This window comes from Coturnix japonica, chromosome 3, assembly GCF_054131305.1.
Source record: "Coturnix japonica strain WE chromosome 3, WE-NBRP24, whole genome shotgun sequence".
Lineage (NCBI taxonomy): Eukaryota > Metazoa > Chordata > Aves > Galliformes > Phasianidae > Coturnix > Coturnix japonica.
The window spans coordinates 35,640,016-35,657,503 of NC_140665.1; the positions used below are offsets into that span (position 1 = coordinate 35,640,016).

At 35.6% G+C, this 17,488-nt stretch overlaps 1 protein-coding gene across 10 annotated transcripts in view; it reads right to left on the reverse strand.

Moving 5' to 3' along the window:
* CHRM3 (cholinergic receptor muscarinic 3) overlaps window positions 1-17,488 on the reverse strand; it is a 252,239-nt gene that overhangs the window by 13,099 nt on the left and 221,652 nt on the right. The gene's annotated exons all lie outside the window — the stretch shown is intronic.

Consider the following 17,488-nt stretch of genomic DNA (forward strand, 5'->3'; position numbering starts at 1 on the left):
TTGTCTGTGAAACAGTCCAAGTCAAACACATACACGATAGTACTCAGCTTACAGCTGTGAATAATCAAAGCTCTTTGTAGCAATCACGCCGTGTTTTTTTCAAAACCATTCAGTAGCAGAAGAACCAAACTCCCAGGAGAATTTGAACCTTTGATAGCAGTAAAATGTCCTCTAACTCTTAATTAAAATGCTTCCAGGGAAGCTTGGAGTCTATATCAGAACAACCTGCTATAGTGGAGCCTTCAAAAACTAAATGCCAGACACATGCAGATACAAATTCTGTGAGACTCAGTCATTGCTGGTCCCCACAGCTCTCATGGCACCAGCAAAAAGCAGCCACAGATTCTGCAGTCTCCAGAAATAGCTAATGTGGAACATAAATATTTTTCTGTCTTTCCTTAAATTACAGAGATACATATTCAGTATGATTTCACTATACAATAACCCTATATTGCTACAAAAGTTCTTGTCTGCTATATTTCAGCTATCTGATAAGGGTACTAGAAGTTCTCATCACTGCTTTTTGCACACGACACTCATCATTTTGTATCTACATTTTTACACTTGAATTAAGAATTTTACATGTACATGTAATGACTTAAAAATGTCTTTGGGGCAATGTTAAAATTTCCTCTGAAAGTATGGTCTCTAGAGCTGGGGAAAATGTTTAGAAGAAGTATGTCAAAGCACTTATTAAACACTTCAGAAAAAAAGAGGAAAAAAAGCATGAAAGGGATTAATAATTAAACTTTAATCCTTTTCCCCAAGTACTTAAGTAAAATGAAGACATGTTCAGAACAGGGATTTGGATTTCCCTTATTTCATTAACTTCCGCGGTCATCTGACTAAATCTGTTGTAATAAATCAATTATATCATCAAGCAGCAAGAATTTTGATGAGAAAGTCCACTGCTGATGATAAATGCTGCACAAAATAGGCTTTCAAAGGCAAACATTTCTTTTCTTACAAAATCAATCCAGAGTCAATACATTATGGCATGAGAAAAAAATGAGTAGCCAGTAGCACTGGCATTACAGAAGATATTTAAGAAAAAGGGATGTTGCTCTTTAAACTGTACTTGGTTTTGTCAGCAAGCCATACAAAACAATGATTTTAAACAGTTCCTTTTATATATGCATTAAGAGGAAGAACAATTTGTTACATTAGTTCATGCACGAAAATTACATGAACCATATTTTGGTGTTAAGGACATATTAAGTTTTCTGTTTTATTAATAAAAATTAAAGATCACAATGTTACTGCAAAGTCTAATTTAATCTACATTGAAAGTATTCATTATCATCATAATACACGTATAACAAAAATACAATACCAAAACATAAGGACAAGATAATAACTGTAAATATTGCTCTGGGAAAGACAATATTAAGCTCAACTTCTTTTTAGAGAGAAAGATGGAAGCTTGAAAATAAAATTATCTTTCATCAAAAATGCTGACATTCCAAATCCAATTTTCATTGGAAAGAAAACGTGCATGCTTGCATGAAAATCAGGTGTTCTGAAAATTTGTCAATTTGTAAATGAAATGAAATCAGGATTTGGTTTTGAAACTTTTCTGAAGTTCTGTTCATTGCAGAGGAGCCGGACTAGATGATCTTTAAAAGACTCTTCTAACTCAGATTATTCTAAGATTCTATGATTTTAACAGGTATATAAAACAAAGAGCAACACTTTGCATTTTTCCAATAACTATTTGTATGCAAGTTTTAGAAGGCAAGGTGTAGAAAAATAACACTGGATAAAAAGTACACTACAGCATGTGAGTCATTCTCTGAGGCCCATTCCATCTGTACTGTTATTTGATATCTATGTGGTCATCTTTTTTCTTTGTTCTCAATCAAAAAATTCGACGCTTGTCAGACTGCTTTTCACAAGCAAAACCAAAGTTTTCTGAAACTATTTCACCATGTTCTTACCATCTATTAGAGAAGGTGTGAGACACAACATACTTCTTTCTTTGCTTCCTAAAGACTTGCTCTATTTCTGGTTTTGGAGCCAGTATAATTCAGTGTGTTCTATCTTATCCTACTGCTTCAAAAAAAGGTGAAACAAATTTGCAGTATCAGACTCATTCCACCTATTATAAAGAATGAAAGTTGACAAGGCCATTTGCAGAAGGGCAAAAAGAGGTATGGATGAGAAGCACACTCTTGCTTTTCATTCACTTCCCTTCCTTTACCCTCATACATGTTCAAAACACCTAGACAATGGAAGTTATTAATTGACATATACAATGGCTAGAAAAATGGAGATCTCATATAATTAGGAATTATAAATCAAAGTATGTGTAAGTCCAATGTGCAACAACATATTCTGCTTTGAAGAAGGCAGCGATGCACAGGTGAAACAACACCACAGTTCACTTGTGAGCAATCACTTAAACAAACAGTGGCAATGTTCTTGCCAATTATTGTCAGTGTGGATAATAATATACAAGAAAGGGAGTAGGGAGGACCCGGGGAACTACAGGACTGTGAGTCTCACCTCCATGCCTGGGAAGATCATGGAACAGATCCTCCTGGACAACATGCTTGATCACATAAAGAATGAGCATGTGATCTGAGACAGCCAGCACGGCTTCACCAGGGGAAGGTCATGCTTAACTAATCTTGTGGCCTTCTATGATGGAGTGACGGCGTTGGTGGACGAAGGGAAGGCGACCGATGTCATTTACCTGGACCTGAGCAAGGCCTTTGACATGGTCCCCTACCACATCCTCATCTCCAAATTGGAGGGAAGTGGATTTGAAGGGTGGACAACTTGATGGATAAGCAATTGGTTGAAAGGCTGCAGACAGAGGGTGCTGGTCAATGGCTCTATGTCCAGGTGGAGGCTGGTAACGAGCGGTGTCCCCCAAGGGTCTGTCTTGGGACCGGTGCTCTTTAACATCTTTATTAATTACATCGATAAGGGAATTGAGTGCACCCTCAGCAAGTTTGCTGACGACACCAAGCTGAGTGGTGCAGTCGATACGGTGGAAAGAAGGGATGCCATTCAGAGGGACCTCTACAGGCTGGAAAGCTGGGCTCAGGTGAACATAATGAGGTTCAACACAGCGAAGTGCAAGGTTTCTCATCTAAGGACTTAACATGAGCCAGCAGTGCACTCTGGCAGCTTGGAAAGCAAATGGGATCCTGGGCTCCATCAGGAGAGGGGTGGTCAGCAGGGATAGGGAGGTTATTGTCCCTCTCTGCTCAGCTCTTGTGAGGCCCCATCTGGAGTACTGTGTCCAGGTGTGGAGCCCTCAATACAAGAAAGAGATAGAGATTTTGGAAAGGGTCCAGAGGAGAGCCACGAAGATGACCAGGGGGCTGGAGCACCTCCAGCAATTGAATATATTGAATATATGGAGAAGATGCGAACAAAGGAATAAAGCAAAGTTTTCTTTATTTAAAGAATAAAGAATAAAAAATGGCATCCCTTAGAGCTGATGGTAGAAATAGCAGTATTACTAAGAAACAGCAATAAAATTGTTGAGAATTCAGTAGCACTTCACATTTTCAATGCATAATAAAATCATAAACAAACACGTTATTTTTGGAAGTCCAAGACAGCTACAGTTTGCAAATAACATTGTACAACTAATGTATAAATGCATTACTTATCACTAAATCCACTAAAACAATTGAGAATTATGTTTAATTGTATAAACTGAAATGCAGTTTTCATGTAAATTAGCTAATATATACTTTCAGAAATAGCATACATCGAGTCACTATGAGGAAACCTGGGCAAACCTTACCTCAGCTTCTGATGCTGAGAATGTACTTGAACTAAACCATTATTGTTCAGGTCAGCTCTCCTATTTAGCTGCAAAGTAATTGTCTTAGTGAATGCCTGAGTAGCCTTTAGAAGATGAGTAACTGAGGAAGAGGCAATACTGAATGCCCATCCTAGAGATCGTAAATATCCAATGCAATCCTGAAAGCAGGAACTCAGCCTTCCAAATTCCTCAGGTATTAAAGGTACTCATAGGTTTTCACTTCATAAAATAAAAGTTGCTAGCATGATGGTGAACAGTCATTTGTTATTCTGGCTCTTATCCAAGTTCCTGCAATCAAACTCTTTTATTCAATAAAAAACTCTATTACCCATATGTTCATCTGCATAGATAAATCACTGCCACCACCATCACAGTATTTTCTATTTTGGATCAGTGCCACCAGGTTTTCTTCACTGTGAAGAAAACACAGCTGGTGAAAGCCAAGGTATCCTTCATTTTCCAAATCTACTACACATTTTTTACTACCTATATAAGAAGCACTTCAAGGAAGCATAGAATGCTCAAGGTCTTCAGCTCCAACGAAATGAGAGCCTATCCAGCAATGCAGCCGGCCATCAGCTTCTTAGCAAGCCAAGATCAAATACAAAAAGATAGGGAGATAAATGGAGAGGATCGGCAAATACATGGATAAGAATCTGCAAATCATAGGTATGATATACTGCGTTACAATTTCAAGTCATCGATTAACCAAGGAAACTTCGTGCAGTGAGTTATAAAAAACACAAGCCTTTAGAATGCTTGATATGCTTATTTAAACCAGAAATAAGCACTGTTAAAAAATCACAATGTGCTAAAATAAAAAATACATGCACATTTTAAAGTTTTCCTGAAATTGCTCCCAAGATTGCATATAATTATTATTTTTCAAACCTCAGATTTCTTTTTCAAAACTCAATCAAGAACATTAAAAATTAAAAAACAAACAAAAACAGACAACAACAGCAGCAAAAAAGGAAAAATGCAAGTACTTATAATGCTGTTCACTCTTCTACATTCCTTATGTCATTGCATCACTGCGGCTAATGGTAAGATATTCCTTAAAAACACATATATGGTAGCAGGAGACACAGTGCAACTGCTAGTGAACTGGACATCATATTTACAGTGACTTATCTATACTGATGATTAAAAGTATAATATACTCAATACAGATTTTCATATTTGCAGAACAAGAACACAGAGCTATAGAAGTCTATCCCACCTCCAAATATCCTGGCACATTTACAGTTGATGCAAACAAGTAACCGTTACTCTCTTATACTTTTATATATATGTACACATATGCATGTAAGACTATGTACATAAAAATAAATTGCAATAGGACAAAAGTATGCATTTGTATATAACTGCAGATATGTGTGCTTATATATACATATACACGTATACATCTGCAGACATACACACAAATACTTTTGTCACTTTTCCAAATGTTGTTATATGGAAAGACTAAATCTTTTGCTGATTAGCTGTCAACTTTATATAAATAAACTGTCAAACATATCTCACTAAGGTGATACTTGCAAACACTTCAACCCCAATCTCTGCTGTTTTCCTTCCATAAAGATGTTTTGCTCAATCTTACTAAAATTAGCTAGATTTAATAAGGAGCTGCTTTTGTGATTTGTGAATTAGATTTTACTTATTATTTGCTTCTGTTAATACATGAAGCCTAGTTACAATCAAACTAGACTGATTCACTACAAACAAACTCATTCCCAGGGATGTGGTAGAATACCCAAGACTGAAGGCTTTTAAGATGCAATTAGACAGTGTGCTAGTCAATAACATGAAGGCTCCCCTTTCCTATAAAATATTGGACATGATGATCTTTTGAGGTCTCTTTCAATACAGGCTGCTTTATGGTTCTAGGATATATTTCCTTTCAATGCCTTTGGAGAGCATTGCCTTACAGGACCTAAGGCAAAACACAAAATTACCTGGCCCACCAGTCAGCTTTTCACTCTACTGAGAGGCTGGTAGGGCACTGGAACAGGCTCCCAGGACAGTGGTCATGGCACCAAGCTGCCAGAGTTCAAGAAGCATTTGGACAATGCTCTCAGATATAGAGTTGGAATTTTGGGTGGTCCTGAGTGGAGCCAGGTGTAGGGACTCTATGTTCATTATGGGTCCCAACCAATTCAGGATAATCTATTGTTCTGTGATCTCCCTTCCAGCCCTACAGTCACAGAAGGAGCATCCCTCCAGAGCAACTTCAGTACTCCAGCTGAAATACACAAGAATGCCAGACTAGAAACAAGAATGCACCAGAAACACTATCTAACATAGCCAGAGGATCTAAAAGCTGTATCTAAAGATAGGAAAAGTATTTCTAATTCCTTAATTTTCCAATTAGTTTTTGGCAAACATCCACTATGCTGTTTGTGTTGACTGCAGGGCCTTTGTTATACTGCCCAGATGTCCATGCAGCATCCACTGCAGGCCTTGGATGCTTACACTGCATTTGCCTATACAATATTTGTTCTTCTAAGCACCTTTCAGGGAGAAACTGACTCCCTGAAACTCAAGGTGTAGTATCTGCTATACTAAAGTTAATAGCAGTGGATTTGCTCACGGAATTGCACTTCTCATTCTCAGGCACCTGCATTTTGCAGTTATTATCTGAACAATTCCTGTAGAAAGAGAAACCTTCATAAGCCAGCACTTAGATGTGCCTTAAACTTTTGAATTACTGAAAACAAAAACAAACTAGGTCTTGCTTAATTAAGATTACAGTAAATATTGACTATCAGCTGTAATGGTTAAAGCATCGACGTCCCTTCATATGAAGAGAGACAATTATTTAAATTCCAGGCATTCTCTGTCAGAGAGCCTTATTAAAATTACACCCCATCTGTTTAATTGATATTAGAGTAAACAGAATTGCAGTCCAAAACCTAGTCAGAATTACAGTCAAATATTAACTTACTAACTTAAATGATGTGTATTGTAGGTATCAGGGGACAGGAAAGCCTGGGTAAAAGGCTGGATATGACATTGAATTTAAACATGAAAATAGATTGAGGGGGTGAAAAATTTTTCCTTTAACTAAAAACCTATCCATCTCAGAGACTTCATTTCAATATTCTGTAGTACGTATATTTGTAACATATTTTGTTTAAAATTATGTTATTATGTTTCTTAATATTTTATTACTGTTTTGATGAATTGAAGACAGGATCTAAAATTTCACATTGCATTGTGTATAAGTAGATAATTAGCTACCTCTTTGTAAAAATCCATCCATAGACTCTCAATAAATTATAATTCTCTCAATAAAATATTTAAATATCACATACTAAAATACTGGTTATGTAAAGTAATGGGAATTCTTACCCTTATTGGTATATTCAAGATAGCATTAGATGCTAGAATACCTTGACTAAACAGGGAAAAGTATGAGCCAATGGAGAGAGAAGAAAAAAAAAAAAATCAAGATTTTGGATTGAATTTCTCTTCTTTTCCAATACATTGTTCTTCTCTAAAATAATACTCATATTGAGTAAGAGTTCATCTAAATCATATGCTAGATAAAATAAGTAAATTTACCACACTCACAATCCAAACCTAATTTTAGTAATCCTTGGATGCATTTAAAATCTACATTAAATGTGAACATTAGCCCTGTCAGAATATTTGCAGACAGTAACAGGCCTCATCAAAAGACCTATTTACTGTGTTTAAGGAAGCTGCTTTAAAAAATGCCATCAGCTGTTTCTGTTATAAAAAGAAATACATTCTTTGCTTTTACTGTTTGCCTGCTGACACAAAACACTATGAGTAAAAACTGGAAAACAGCATAAACGTTTCTCAAGTATCAAGGAGGACAGAGAGCCTGGACACAGAGCTGTAAAGAAGGCACCTGACACTGTTCTCAATTTCATTTGTCTGCAAGAGGAAAATGAAATGACAAGATGCTGTCAAGCCTTGAAATTGAAAAAATATATATAAATTTCTGGAAATGCTTTCTGTGTAGGGAAAATTAATAGTCCAAAAATAAAACAAAACAAAAGCCAAACATCAGCAACAAAACCAAACCCCACCATAAATAAATACTCAGACCACTGCTTTGATTTTCTGTTGTTCTTTTTTTGTTGTTTTTTTAAAGCTTCTTTTTCCTTTCCTTTTTCCTTTCCTGTACTTTCCAGCCATTAGGTCCTCTATCATGAGAGATCTCTGATGTACATCATTTAAATGCGCTTACACAAGGTTGAAGTTATCTTGAGCATGGTAGCTCAATTGTAAGCTTCTGAACAGTACTTTTGTTGCACACTATATTTTATAATGTAACTGTGCCATTGGACTCAGGTGTTAAAAATGCAAACTCCCTCAAGCAATTTTTGTTGATGATAAACAGTCTGGCAGTTTTAAATAGGATGCAATAAGGTGAATCAAACAATACTAGGAAACACTTTATTAGGGAAAATTTATTTCCATTCCCTTAATGATTGAAATATTATTGTTATCTACCATAACAGAACCAACAGTCCCCAATTGGACAGATCGTTTGCTTAAAAGCTTGCCATGGTTAGAGAGAAAAAAAGAGAAAAGATATCTATTTTCTACTGAACATATATATATCTATATTTATATATATATGTCTATATTTCTATATAGATATGTGTATGTCAGATCTATTTAGACTGAAAAGAAAAAATTTGTACAGAAACTCTGTGTCAGAATATTGTGCTTTTAATCAGAATTTATTATTTGTTTTCACTCAATTATATTAATGTTTAAAGTTTCAAAACATTTTAGCTTAGTTTCATCAAGTGAAAGTTCATATAGTTGGCCAGAAAATAGATACTTTGGGTGTATTTATGTATTTAATTGGATTATTGAATGGGAATTCCTAACTTACCAGATTAAGGAATATTCCATACTGATAATGTGATCAAATTAGGAAAGTATGTGAAATCTGCTAGTAGTTCATCAAGGAATCAATCTGTTGCTGACAGGAGGAAAAGTGGCGTGCTTGCCCTCTTTATAAGTTATATTTCTTTAATATAGTTTTAAGAAAATGAAATGGTACATTTGAAATGGAATATTTTTTACCTTGGTGAAACAGCCTGGAGCTAAAACAGACAAAAAGGCAAAATGCTTTTTTTTCAGTGCTCTGCTGTACATATTTATGTAAATACTGAAAATGTTTAATTATTCACTGTTACATATAAAGTAAATCTTTCAATCTGTTTGAAAGTGTGGTTTAAAACCCACTAGGTGGCACAACAGTTTTTCAAAAGCAAAAAGCAGAATCTTAATTGGTCTCTCTTAAATCCTATATGTTTTATATGTAGAAACCACAGCCAAATAAATTATATCTACTACCTGATAAGGACAGCACCCAAAAGAAATGCACATAATCCAAGTACTTGACTGAACCAAACTAGCAGCCACAATACCAACAACTATACTTTGAGTTTGTTATAGTCTAACTTCACTTTTTCTTCCTTTCCCCTCCCCACCCCCCTAAAATAGACACATCAGAAATTCTCAACGGAATATTGCAACTTAATCAAAACCCCTCCCTCCAAACTCGAATCCCTTATATGCATGCTGTGAGGAAGTTTTAGTCTCTGGGAAAGCAACAATAGCAGGCATAGTGGATTTCAGTGAATGTCAGCTGCTCCATTTCTATGCCTTGGTTTGCCAACAAATTAGACTTCCAGGTCATTTTGGGACTGTCTGATCTGTTTTAGAATGAAAAAAGGATTCCCTATTTGGTTGCCATTCTGGATGGTATTTTATTTGTTAATTTCTAAAATATTACTGGAAGTACTATAGTGATATGCCTTCATAAAGATTCCAGGAATGAGAATCTTTATTTAGGTTGGTGCCTATTACAATCTATGGTCAGATTCTTGATGACATACATGGTCTGCTGGTCAACATCAGAGGAAGAGAGAAATGACAATTCCAGTTGCTGCTCTTTGTGCCCTACCCTGACATTTCTTTCAAGCTGAAAGACTTAATGTGGAAGAGTCAGTGTAGATTCTGTCACTTTCTCACATGTGTGACCTCAGGAACAGCTCCTGGAGATGTTTTAAAACCATTTAAAATCCATAATGAATTTTAAATCCATTTAAAATACATTCTTTGCTAGTTGGATCCCTGTGTTCACAGAGCTGTAGCATAGTATAGTGTCATGGCATTGTATTCTCCAAGTGGGTCATGGGATGACTGAAAAGGAAGAGAAGTGGCTATAGTTTGCAGGTCAGTCTAATGAGTGTCCATGCTTTTGAATACTTAAATGATAAAAGCTTTCAGAGCCTTAAATGAAATTTCACTGTAGAAACTGATAAAAGAAAAACTGAGGAGTATTTAGTACAGTGGAGGGAATGGGGCAATGTAAAATAACCAAATATATAAAGCATTGTAAGAAGATGACTAAAATGCAATCTGATAACTAATCCTGGAAACCTGAAGTCAGCATGGAAAGCAAGGAAAGCATTCAGGCTCTCTTGGGAAAGAGCTTCTTGTATCTAAACATAGCAACAAAATCACTTGAGGTAAAAGAACAATTCCACTTGTCGTTTTGGAATGGAGCAGCAATTTTCTGTTCTCAGTCCTCCAACTTCCCATGCTAGTCCTTGTGGCTTGCTCTGTAAGATAGCAAGGCTAGATTAGCAACTATAGCTACTATTATGAGAGGAGTTCAGATGTACTGGAGTGAAGGTATCAAGAACACTTGGAGCTTGGAGCTTCATTTTTGAGAATTAAGCATTCTTGATAATTGATTATTCAAAATGAATAGAAAAGATTTGAATCTACAGAACTTTCCAAACATATTTGTGATGGAAAACTGAGACCATATTCCACACAGTCCCAACAAAACAAATATTTTTACCAAGATTAAAATGTCAAAATGTACTGAGTTACTAAGCAGCCTTTTCCCATTTTACCAAAGTATATTCAGAGCAACGAATGTGGCATGTTACAGTTCCATTCCAGACAGCAAATCTATGAAATCTTCAGTTGATTCGTTCTCTATGGGCTGTTATATCACTGCTTTCTTAATACTCACATTAATCCTTTCAGCCTTTGAATTTAAGAACCATATTTTCAGCCACAAATGCTAAATCTTTTCTTTTTATCTCCAAATATATATCAGTAGCAAGATAACAGTTTGGATGCCAAAATAGTTTACAGGGGCAACCAATAATTTCTAAGCACTACCCAGTAAAATAAAGATTAAAAAGAAAATAATAATAATAATAATAATAATAATAATAATAATAATAATAATAATAATAATAATAATAATAATAAACAAGCCCCAATCCTAAAGAATGTAAATTTTAGCTTGTCATTGAACAAAGACAAATTCAAAGAGTAGGAAAGGAAGGACAAAGGCACTGTTAATATCAGATGTTTATAGACAGAGACGAGTGCACACAATTGCTTTGGCATATATTATAAACAAATCAATGCCTCATTTTTCATGTGTGACAGTAGAAGTGCCAGTGGTGACCTTAGCAAGAGGAGGAAAAGGTAGACTGCCCCTCAGACTTTCAGGAAACACATGCTTTATACAAAATAAATAAATTAATAAGCAAATAAATCCCTCACCCAGTTGCTTCAGATATATACTATTTCAGAAGAGATTCAGACCTGAAGACAGTTGCTTGGTACAACAGCACGAAGAACAGAGCTAAAATGAGAACTGGTTTTCCCAAGAGAGCACGAGTGATGGAGAAGCCAGGGATTCAGCTCAGTGAGCCAAAGCCAGATGACTGCAGAGGAATGCTCAAGCTTCCAGGTTAAGTCCTTCCTCCTGTGATTAAGCTGCAACAGCACACAGCACCATCAGGACAAGGAAATCCACGGTGCTGGCTCCCGACACAGCCACTGCATGAAACCTCTCCAAGTTGGTATCAGAGAGAAAGTGCGGTGGGGAAAACTCAATATAACAAGACGAATTGAAAAATTACAGACGAGAAAAAGGAAAGCAAATTGTTCCCAGGCCTATCCTCACATCAATGAACTGTTGTAGCAGAAGAACGGCACAGATAAACAATGACCCATCTGATACCTTGATTCTCCCCATGATAAAAGCTACCAGTGTTGAACCAATTCACTCTGGCCACTCTGGGAGGCTGTGGTCACTGAAAGGGAGTGAGTGATTAATATTTTAGCAAACTCATGCACGTGAGAAATTTGCACTGCCTGGATTTATTTGTGCAGGCATGAAACACAGGAGGAAGGCACATGGGAGGAAATTGGAAGGTGGTCGTCTAGCAGCTCTGCGCTGAAATATGATAAGAGACTGAAGCCCACATCCTGACTGTCTTCTTATCTTTTCTCTTTAAGTGATGATCATACATCAGTGATAATTAAGTCCAGAAGGGATGTACAAGGCATATAATCATATTATTATGAAAGTGACCATGTGAGCTTTGTGTTAACACTTGAAAAATCTTGGTCTTCAAGAGGTCAAACACACATGCACTGTATGATTATTACCAGCATATTTGATTTAGATGGGAGAGACTGAACCATGCACAAATATGTTTGAAGTTCTGCATTTATACAGTGTTTCTAGCAATGACTGAGTGGGATTTTTTAAAAGCATACCTGTAGCTACTGGAATCCTGCATCTTGACCACTTCTCTGTACTTCAATGGTACATGTTACCAGACATACAAATAAACAGACAAAATGCAAGAAGTGTTCCCTGCTCTGAATCCCTGTGCAGTAAAATCCAAAACTGCTTGCTTTCCAGGCATGCAAAATATACCTTAGTTATTATACAGAAAATAGGTAAACAACAGAAAGTCCTTCTGGTCAACATAAAAATCTTCATTTATGCATCAAAACTTTTTAACCCTTATGACTGTACTGACAGTGAAAAATATCACTTCAGTGTTCAGTTAAAACAGAATGTCTAGTTCATCTCCTTGGAAAGAAGCAGTTTTTATTGCAATAGGTTTTTGTTTGAGAGAACCCTTGACATTTCTTTCCAAAAATGTTAAACAGACTTTTTATTAGCACAAAATTCTAGAAGAAGCTAAATCTTTAGCAAAACAAAATACAGTGTAAAGTGGGCATCCACACCATTTTTTTTCTTAAAGTCTTCTTCTCTCCAATATTGTTATTTTTACACTTTAAGTCTGTCTAACTAGTTTCAATAGTATGAGCTTTCAAAGAAAACTTTAGGATAAGTCAGTAATAGCAGGAGGATATTTTTCCCCCCCGTGGCAGAAGACTAATTCAACTTTGAAACAGTGAGTTAAACTACACCTATGAATAAAAAAGGCAGGTTCCATGTCACTGTAACATACTCAGACCAAAGGGACTGAAAGTAGTGGTGTGACAGCAAACAGCTGGAAGCAATGTTTAAGGGCTTTTCAGAGATTAGGTAGCTCAGCAGCCCTTTTCTGTTCTTATGTCAATACATAATTATTGGCTGCTGTCTCCCTTAAGAGATAAAATATTTATGCCAAATGAATTTATGCTTCCTAGGGCAGCAAAGCCTAAACAGTGTTTCAGGGAGAACATAGAGTTGGCATATTTTATTGTAACAATGCCAGCAACACTGAGAGGAGAGATGAGGAACTTGTCTCTCAATATGATTGTTTTAAAACAGTAATGATCATTACTTAGAAACATTAAAATAAGCACTATTTCATTTATGTTTTTAAGGTACATTTTAGTCTACATTATGTCAGAACCAGCTATCCTACGTATCAGATGGATAGTAGTAACAAACTCTGTTATATCAGGTTGGAAATACACTCAGTGACAGAAAATCTTAGGGGCATCAGCTTAAATGTAATCACATCTGAGGATGCTTTTATTATTTACTTTGTATTTATACTAAGCATGAAGTACTTCATCGAATCACTATCATACAGGTCACAGCAGGCTTCTCTAGATTATTTGCTGTATTGTGAATTTAACATCAAAATGGTGCTGAATTTCCCTGCCATTCTCAAAACTGTGTGTCAAAAATAATGTTTCTAACTTAATGATTGGTGAAAAATAAAATATCTATCCACCTCTGAAAAGTACCTATTAACTTTGAATAGGCATTTAGCATCCACAGCCTATAGCTTTTTCAAAAATCTTACCCATAATCATCACCAAACATGACCCAGTCCAAGAGATTATGATTATATTCATTATTACTGAGGTTGGTGAATTCATATAAGAATGTCAAAGTCTGATCTTGAAGAATATAATATTCACCTAATAGTTGACACTTGTTGCCAGAGAACTATCAAGACTTCCAAGAAGGAAGAAAATGTATCCACAAAAGACTGTTTGGAACAAGAGTCACTCTGCTATGTGTTAGTATTTACCTTAGCAATTGAAATGGAGGATACTGCACAAATCCCACTGTAACCTGTTTTGATCTGAGCTTGCTTTTCCAAATGCTTCTGCTTCCCCATCAATACCTCTCATTAATCTTAATTCATAACTGAGGGTGTTTCCAGCTGAAAACATACCTGTACAGTCATCATCCTCCAAGATTCAGTTTATTAGTGAATACAAATAAGTTACATGTCTCTAGGATTCATGTAAACCTATCAATATGCCCACGTTGTCTGCGCTTTCAACTGCAAGAGAAACATTCCACATCAGCTGCAGAATATTAAAAGTCAAAGATGAGTTTGATGGTACTTGTACATTTCTGCCCTTTATCTGTCCTTTATCACTCATTTACTCATTCTCAGGAAAAAAACTTTTGCTGCCAAGATACAGGTAAATTGTATCAGGCAAGGGCAAAAAATTAATGTTAATGCACCACAGGAAACAATTTCTGAAACACCTGGTGTAAGCATATATGTATTTCTGCTATTCCATTTGCATGGCTTAATTCAAAAAGAGTAATAAAACACACAACTTCTTGCTATTTGAAATAATTTTCAAATTACAGGACCTAGATGAATTCATTTTTCACTAGAGACTCTCTACCCATCATGTTCATAAAAATGATGAAAAACTTTTCTGAGAACTTGGAAAAGCTTGCCTACTTTGAAAAAAAAATGGCAGTTGGAAAACAATAGATGCTGACAATTACAAGAAACACATTAATCCAAACCTCAAGATCCTCATATTAAGTTTAAGTTTATTTCAACATATTTTTCAATTTTGACTTCCGTTTCTTCTTCCAGTTGAATAATTTAACACATTTATTAAGCTTCTCACCCTCCTATTTTGTGAAGTGTAAAGAAATTCCCAAATAATTCAACAACAAATCCTTTTACTTCCCTTGAAGTTGTAAAGGACAGTTCACATGCCAACACTTCCCCATCAACAAAAGACCTGTTCCATCCAACAAAAGACATCTTCTACTGCATATGCTATGGCACCAAGGCCCTTGAGTGCACATGCAAACATAGAAGCAGCACAGCATGGTTAAAGCAATCTGTAGGCTACAACAGTCCCTGTTCCTAATATAAGTCACTTTAGTCCCTTATTTTTATAAGTGGGTATAAAATTCAGTTTTCTAATAGTGATGTGCAAATCTCAAATTATACTGTAATACTTATACCTTTTGAAGATATCTCCATAAAGCTAATAGGAAATAGCTGTTAGCTATTTAATCTGACCTTTTTCTTGAATCCAGGTAAATATCAAACCTTAGTTTGCATGTCTAGATAAAAATTGATTTGAGAAATGCAAATTGAATAATGATACCTTTACAGCTCTTTAGTGATGCCATCACAGCTTATTTGTCATCTGCAGAATCAACAGGACTCTGATTCTGCTCCCTGTGCTCATGCTCAGTGGCACAGACACGTATAGTGCAAGCAGACTCAGTGGGGAAATTCAGATCACTCCTAACTGTGACAATTTGTTCTTCCCTTCAACTGGATTAATAGATTGGCACTTACTGTCTCTAATTTATGTGACTTTGTAAAATCTCTGACTTCTGGAAACAAATAAAGCCTGACATGCAACCTGCAAAGGTTTTCTTGTAGGAAAATGCCACTGAGTGCAGATAGCTCTGTGCGTCTGTAGATTGTCTCACTGTCCTCATTAGAGTTATGCTAAAGAACTGGAGTCCTTCTCTTCCAGACTGTAAAGTTCTACATTTTCAATACATTTGGATTTAGTCTTTTAAATAACAAGCTGATTTCTTTTTAGTAATTCTCTTCCTTCTCCTAAGATCTTCAGCCTATTCTCTTCTAAATATACATAGACTTATGGAGGTTCCCCATACCTGTGCTTATATGACTTTTCTGCAAATTTTTAGTTTTCATTTTATTTTTTTAATTTTAGCTTGAGTATTTAGTTAAGCCACGTCACACATCACATGATCATCGGATAGCAAGACAAGATCTACTGAACACTACAACAGATCTACTGTATTCAACAAATCAAACTACCATTTTCCAGAATACCACAAAAACGGCTTCCTCACACTTTCACTAGGTTATCCGAAACATATTGATCCTATGTCTCCAATGAAACACACCCTTTGAATTTAGAGGAAGTCCAGCTGCTTTGAGACTTCAGCACCTGCAACACCTTGACCATTTAAAGAAAATTTCTTTTTCTCTGACTATTTTTATCAAAGTTTTTTAGAAACTATAGTTTTACCTAAAACTATAACTTGGCAACTGATGGCAGAGATTCAAAATGGTGTTGTATAACCTGCTGGCTGCACCTAAATACTGTTGCCATTTTCCTAACTCAGTGAATGCAGGTTTGGTTACCAGGTTACAACTAACTAATACCTCATAGGAAAGTAAAATACGCTTGGACATCTAAAGTTAGTCTGTCAAACAACTTTCCCAGCTTTAGTGTTGTTCCCAGCATCTTTCAGGAAAGAGTAAAATAATAATAATAAAATAGGTTGTATAAAAGATATAACTTAGAGCAGATAAAGCTCTGGATACAACTGAGTATGTGAAAAACCCTTGCTTTGAAATCCAAGATAGTTTTCATTTTGACAATAAAGAAAAAATATTTCAGTGTCAAAATATTTTACTGTAATAACTTTAGACAGTGTTCTAACTATTGAAATTTTTAAAATTTCAGTAATTAATCAGTAGTCTACATTTAAAATTTTTTTTCATAGCTAAAATTTCTCGAGAATTGACATATTCATAAGGAACTCTTCTATTTCATGAAAAATGTATTTAGGAGTGGAAACTGCTGTGCCAAAAGTTTTCTAGTCAGCTCTATCTATAAGGCTTACAAGTGTCAAGTTATTTGCCACTTTGCTGAGGTGTACAAACAAACCCCTTCTGCGATGTACAGGAGTAACAATGGGATCCTACCAAGTGCCTGAATTAGTTACGAAGTTACGCTGATTACACATATATGATGTTAGAACCTGTTAACATATAGTATATGGAATTCAAGTACTGTTCCTTATTATGCTGATTTGGATTATAGTTAAATCAAATCTGTGAAAATTATCTAAACCTAAAGTTTTTTCTGAAGTCTCAAAGGCTGGAGGATGAATTCATCACATTTTATGAAGAAATAAAGTGATAATTTTAGACCAAAACTTCAATTTCTTCCAAAGAGAAAAAACATGAGAAAGGAGGAAATGACTGTCTGATACCCTGAGGGTCACTCTGCACAGCTGAGGGTCAGCTCAACAATCTACTCTAACAATTAAACAACTTTTTTTTTTCAGGTTCTGAAAATTATTATGTGACTATGGAAAATAATTATGGCAAAAATGGAAACTATGGAAAAAATAATTATGATAAAATTGTCAAGGTG